Source organism: Micropterus dolomieu, linkage group LG19, assembly GCF_021292245.1.
Source record: "Micropterus dolomieu isolate WLL.071019.BEF.003 ecotype Adirondacks linkage group LG19, ASM2129224v1, whole genome shotgun sequence".
In the NCBI taxonomy this organism is placed as follows: Eukaryota; Metazoa; Chordata; class Actinopteri; order Centrarchiformes; family Centrarchidae; genus Micropterus; species Micropterus dolomieu.
In genome coordinates, this window is record NC_060168.1 from 29168252 (window position 1) to 29175321 (window position 7070).

The window sequence follows — 7070 nt, forward strand, 5'->3', positions numbered from 1 at the left end:
TCCACTTAGTGTAATACTAACTTAACACCAGCAAAGGTTACATAATTTAAGGAATTTTAGCCTTTTGAATAATTCAGTAACAATTTTAGGTGACCAAAATTTAAAAGTAATTAAGATAAACTTTATTTTGATGTAGTGTACGTCTATAATCCACTGACATCAGACATAGACACTTGCTATATTCCCTGGCTACTTTTAATTCTTGCATACATTACTGTAACTTGGATTATTAAATAGAATATCTATCTATATAAAACATACAATAAATACTAATTTACTGTATGTTTGATATAGATGGATGCATGCAGAAGTTGGCTTATTTAGCTTTCCTCTGTCCCTGTTAGCTTCCTCCTTCTCTTTTTCTTAAAAGCCTTGGACTGAAGACTGCCAAGCAGCCAGGTCAGGCGGAAAACTTGACTTGGCTGCTCCACCCAGACATGACTGTACCATCTGCGACATAAATCCAATGCACCTTTGCAGTAAGGCTGACCATTTAAACTGCCGGTGCCCTGCCCACTGTTTTGTTCTGCTGCCATGATGTACTGCTAATTTAGCTACCACTGCTACTTCTGCTATGTAGCATTTTAATAAACAAGCTAACTATCCAAGTCTGATCATGTCGCCTCAGGACACTTTGTGGAGGAATGATCTGTTGATATGATCACCTGTTGGCCTCAAGCACACCCAGAAGACAGAGTTACCAGTGGCCATGTTTGCAGATTAGATTCTTCCCAAAGGAATTACTCTCTGGCTGAAACTTCTTCACTGCATCAAGGTAACTTGGCTATTTATGTTTACAGGATGTTAATTGCTCTGTTCAGCAACGTTAGGTGTTTGTTAGCTTGACTGTATTAAAGAAGTTGCCGGAGCTTAATTAGTCTCAATTAGATGTGCTTGTGGGCTTGTTGGCTGCTAATTCCTGCTTTTATGCTAACTCTTTATGTTACTGTCCTCTACCTATGTGCAATATTAGCATTTTTCATAATGTGCTGTGTCTTGTCCTGATCTGGTTGAGCTTAATTCCTCATGCTGCATGTTGGTTGGGGACTTGCTATGATGAGTTGCTTTCATGACGTCGATGGCAAAATGTAAGATTCATGTTGAAAATTGTATACAATATTAAGGTGTAGCTGTTATTTTGGAGCAGTGCTACTAGCTAAATACAAACAAGGTCTCTATTAGAGGTTAATGTTGCACAGTTAGCCTAACGTTATAGTTGGTTAATTTGGGGTGGACAATTGTCTTGTGACCATCCATTTGCATAATTAGTGGCTTTTTGAGAAACTCAACATATCTGTAGACACTTCACATTCAGCTAAACATTAGGGGACTATATATATATATATATATATATATAGCAGTAGTATTACTGTCACTTTGCTTTACTGCTCATGTCATAATTGCATCTGCTCTGCTGTTTTACATTTCATGCTGCTGCACTCATTGCCAACCAAGTATGTTGTATATTAATGAACTGATGGTCATCTTCTACTTATCACTGCTTAACAGTATTTTACAAAATTTATTATTATTTGCTTCAAAACATGACTTTTTGTAAGTTTTAATTTTCTTAAAATCAACTGGATAGTATAGGCTACTCTATTTTTTGCAATTGTTGAAGGTGTTGTTTTGAGGAATGGCCACATGGGCAGTTTGACTCGCACATGGGTAGGTGCTCACATTATAGTGCTGTACTGTAGACTCTTTGTGGTCTGGGATACCTTCCATGGGTTTGGGCATATTGTGGTTGGTGCTGTTGTCCCACACATCTTGTGCTCTACGTAATAGTTGGTGTCCAACTTTGTATATAATGGCGTTATGGGGAGAGAGGTTTATTCTAATGTTCCCCAGTCTCTGCTGTGCTGAGCTTGATACGATTTAGATGCAAAATATTTGTGAAGGTTTTCTAATCATTCATTCTAATACTTACTTACTTTAAGCATTTCTTTATAGATCTTTTCCATTTGTTGGTTGGTGGTTTAGAAATGAGAAAAAACAAAATTGCTGGCTGTTACGGCAGAAAATTGTGTGACACTGGCCATGCTTGGTAGTAAAGATGTTTTGCCCAAAGTCATCCAAAGTCCCATTGGTGAAATGAGCTGCAAAATAAATACACTACAGTGGCTGTAAAGCTGGGCTTAAGGGTATTTTCCTACAATAAGACTGTACTTTACTGACAATGGTTCTGCAGTTAGACAAGTACATCTGTGCTTACAGTATCAGTTTGTCTGTCACTGGACTACTGGCAACGTGCAACTTTGTGTAAGTCCAAAAACAACACCATAACTAAATGGGTCAAAAGTGTCCAACAATGGCTTGAATTTTTAGAGGCAACTGTGCCCCAAAGCAGATAAGATGGGACTGACTACAATAAAGCAAATGACAAGAGTCTTATCAAAAACTGACTGGTTAAGAAACTTGGAAAATACGTTAACAGCTGGACTGAGAGCTGATTAATTGAATAAGTAATCAACAGCAAATTAAATGGCAACTATTTTCAAAATTGATCATTTCAGTAATTCTTCAAGCAAAAGTGCAAACATTTCACCTTTTTCAGTGTCAAATGTGAGGATTTGCTGCTTTTCTGACATTTTATAGATAAACAGTCAGAATGAAAAGGATCATTAGTTGCAGCTCTAATTGGAGTTATGTTCAGGTGCCTTCCTCAAAGGCTGTTGGTGCTGGATGAAAACATTAAATCTAAATGTTTTGCAGCCAATCTAGAAATTTGCTTTGGCAACTTTAGGGGCCCATCCCATATTTTCTCTACAGCTGCAACTGACTATTTTCATTATTAATGAATTTACCAGTTATTTTTTTCAATTTACCAATTCATTTTTTGGTCTATATCATTTCAGAAAAAAGTGAAATACAATTTCCTGAACATGTTCAAATGTTATGTCTAACCAGTAGTCCAAAACTCAAAGATATACTTTTTACGACTACATAAGACAAATATATAAGATGCAAGTTGAACCAGTGAATGTTTGGCATTTTTGCTTTAAGCTGACTGAAATGATAAATCAGTTGCCAAATAATTTTCTGTCGCTCAGCTAATCAATAAATCGACTCTTTGTTTAATCTGTACTGCCTTTTAGATTCGGAGTTAATTGTCAAGCAACACCAGCAAACTTTCTCCACAGTCATCTCAGCCGCTGTGGCTCATCACTTTGCAGTCAGAATCAGCTGTTTGAGAAAGTAAGTAGATCATCTCCAAAAACACATTTTCAAGCAGAGAGACCCAACCTTCCACTTAGAGATGAGAGAGATGTTAAAAGACATGTACAGTTAGAGGTCGACCACAACTGTGATCCACAGAGATGTGGTCCAGTAATTGAGGATACCTTGGTTGACACTCAGCCCCCGAGATGACTTACAGTTTCCTGATGTTTTTCCCAACTCCAGGACCTTGGCGTCAGAGACAAAAGGAGTCTGTGCTGCCATTCACTCAGATGGATGAGACTTGAATGAAGCTGAAAATGAGTGAAGCCTGGAGTCTAAATCTGTAATACGTACTTTGTGCAGCTCATTGATGAGGTGCAGCAATGAAATGCTTCCTCTATAATGTGTCTGACAGCGCTGCCTGTTTGTGATATCCAGAGCCAGGAGTTTTCCCAATTGAAAAACTTTCCAGTCCCAATTAAAGTCTCAAGTGACTTTGGGGATCTACAGCCTTTCCTTTTCAAGGTCCTCTGGGCGCTGGTTTGATTTTGAGTAGTTCAACATCAGTTTTTATCGAATTGAGAAAGCACTTTGTTAGCTGTGTCCAAGCAAGAGCCCTCTTCACTAATGTGTTTTGTGGTAAGAGGCACTCTACCAAGATGGTGCATTGTGTGTGTGTGTGTAGTTGTTTTGGTCAGTATTTGTGTGATTTTTATTTATTTATTTATTTTTTCTACGTCTGTGTGGAGTTTCAGGCTGTGTAACAGAGGCAGGACATTAGAGAGCAGCCAAGAGGCCTGGGTTTTCCTGGCACACAATAGCAGGAAGTGCTGCCACACTATAAATGGAAGCTGGAATAGTGGCAAAACTCAGTCAGCAAGACATTTCTGCCACCAGCCAATAGGATTTATGTGCTTGCTTGACTCTTTTTCCAACTTACAAACTGTGATAATGAAACTAAATAGAAAAGAGTACCAGGAAAGTTGTATATTCAGGCCAGGCTGAGTAATTCTTCAACCCATTTGAAAGCTGATACTGACAGTGATAGTTTAAGATTAAAGGTGCCAAAGTGTATATGTGCCCAAATTCTTTATAATTGTGACCACTTTCTGCCATTAACTTTAAAAAATTTTTTTTTTTACTGGGATTCATTGTTTCATCCAGAATTGTATTCTTGGGAAAGTGGAAATGGATGGAAACTCTGAAACCCGAACTAATGAAATTGTTCTGGGTGGGCTAACAACTTCTAAAGGCAGGGCTTCATTGTCTGCCGTACAAACGAGAAAACTGGCAATTACAGTAACAATACAAAATATTGAATTTACTATAATGTGAGATCAAAAATCAGCAAATTAATCGGGTTAGTCAAATGTTTGGCCCAATCCCAATGTCCCCCCTAAGTCCTAAGCCCTGAAACCTCACAGACTTTACTGACTGAGTTTAAGAGGCTGCAAGAGCTCAAAATGCTGTAAACAGGAATGGGACAGCCCTTTGCCACTTTATCACGTTACCTTGACTACGCCGAAACATGTTACACACTTTTTATTTTATGTTTTTGCCTTATTTTTAAGTCCTGCAGGCTCTTGCCCTACAGAGTGGAGGAGAGGTAGCCTAAATGTCAATATATATTTGTAATTAATCAATACACTATTGCTGGTCAAACAGCATCATTAAGCAAAAACTAAAATAAATAGTTGAATAAACTAAGTGTGTAATAAGGTGATTGCATTCCTCTGACTTCATGTGTTCTATGCACCATCTTAAGTTAAGAAAACTTTCAACAATATTAACATCAGCGTAGGTGTCAATTCTTGTTTGTTTACTGTTTTCTTCTTCTCTTATAACGCGGATTTGCCGTGATATTTCACTCGCTTCTGAGCTTCCCCTGTTTTTATATACAGTCTATGGTTTCACGTCATACCGCTATGAACTGTGGGCAATTCCCTCAGCAAAAGTCTGTAGAAATGCGGACTTAAGAAAAGGGTCTAAAAAGGGCTCAAAATGTCCACGAGAGAGCCCTCGCGCACTTGACAATTTGGCAGTGGGACAGCCCTGAGCGCTCACAGACTTCCTGTGCGTCTGTGAGTCTATGAGGGTAGACATTGGGCCTTTGTCATTTTTGCTTGAAAATAATGGATAAAGATTCATTGATTACCAAAATTGTTGACTAATGCTTGCAGCTCTACTTTAATAGAGGGCTCTGAGTCTAGGTTCCTCTAGTACAGTGGTTCTCAAACTTTTTCTGTCATGCCCCACTTCAGATGCCAAAAATATTTTATGATCCCCACCCCAGCAAATGTGGATTTAATCATTTAATCGAGCATTAACAACATAAGCGATTTGAAATAAACAAGATTCAGGTTAGCAAAATAGCCTTGCTAGCATCAGAGCAGTTTTGTTTATGTAACCGCATGAATCATATTCATGCAACTTTAGGTCCGCTCAACATCCACAACCCCATTGAAGTAGCTCTATGCCTCCCAGTTTGAGATCCACTGCTTTTATAGGGACATTATTGTCGTCACTCCCTATTCCTATTCCTCGCCATGCTGAGCTTGGCGCTTCCTTGTGAGTAGTGACAAGTTTTGCGCCTGGAAGCCTAACGTCAACACTGTCACATAATCTTTTCCATGTAATTTGGCTGTACTGAATCTGGGCCCCATTCTTCAGTTGATGATTTCAGTCTGGCGTTTTTGGTTCTTCAAAGCTGGCTTAATTGATATCTGGTCATGTTGTTAAACCAACAATCTCTTAAACCCAAACCTGCAAAAAAGGCAGTCTTATTGACATTCAGCTGGGTCATCCATGCCTTTAAAGAGGTGGTATTGTGCTTTTTGGCTTTACCCTCTCCTTTATTGAATTATACCTTTTTTGTGCATGTAATAAGTTTGCAAAGTGAAAAAGCCCAAAGACCACCTCAAAGGGAGTTCCCATCTCCCACAGAAAACTCTGCTCCGAACTCCCTGAAAACAGCTCGTTTGGAGTCCAGCCTTTACTGTCGCTTTTTTGTGATGTCACAAGAAAATACGTCATAATGCTCGCCGAGCGACTAGTCTGACATGCCCTCAAAAACACCGGTTGAAAAACACTGAGCTGCAGCACACCTCTCCTCTCCCTTCCAAACACTAGCTACCCCCCAGGCGGTCAATGGACATGAAGTTGTTACTGTGATGTAGAGACAGAGCTCAGTTAAAACTTTATGGATGAAAGAAACTTTTGTTACAGATTAAAGGCAGGGTAGGCAAGTTGCTTCTGAAACACTTTTTGTCATATTTGTTGAAACTGTATTTATACACCAATGCATATTAAAAAGTTAGGTGCTCTGAAAAAGAGAGTATACAGTGAGGAAAATAAGTATTTGAACACCCTGCTATTTTGCAAGCTCTCCCACTTAGAAATCATGGAGGGGTCTGAAATTGTCATCGTAGGTGCATGTCCACTGTGAGAGACATAATCTAAAAAAAAAGAAAATCCAGAAATCACAATGTATGATTTTTTAACTATTTATTTGTATGATACAGCTGCAAATAAGTATTTGAACACCTGAGAAAATCAATGTTAATATTTGGTACAGTAGCCTTTGTTTGCAATTACAGAGGTCAAATGTTTCCTGTAGTTTTTCACCAGGTTTGCACACACTGCAGGAGGGATTTTGGCCCACTCCTCCACACAGATCTTCTCTAGATCAGTCAGGTTTCTGGGCTGTCGCTGAGAAACACGGAGTTTGAGCTCCCTCCAAAGATTCTCTGGAGACCGGCTAGGCCACGCCAGAACCTTGATATGCTTCTTACAGAGCCACTCCTTGGTTATCCTGGCTGTGTGCTTCAGGTCATTGTCATGTTGGAAGACCCGGCCTCGACCCATCTTCAATGCTCTAACTGAGGGAAGGAGGTTGTTCCCCAAAATCT

At 39.2% G+C, this 7070-nt stretch overlaps 1 long non-coding RNA gene across 1 annotated transcript; it reads left to right on the plus strand.

Annotated features, from left to right (window-relative positions):
- Positions 1-498: 498 nt before the first annotated feature.
- On the plus strand, positions 499-4565 carry LOC123957282. The gene is made up of 3 exons (XR_006821771.1): positions 499-775; positions 3099-3198; positions 3406-4565. It is a non-coding gene; the product is annotated as an uncharacterized LOC123957282 (long non-coding RNA).
- The last annotated feature ends 2505 nt before the right edge of the window (positions 4566-7070 follow it).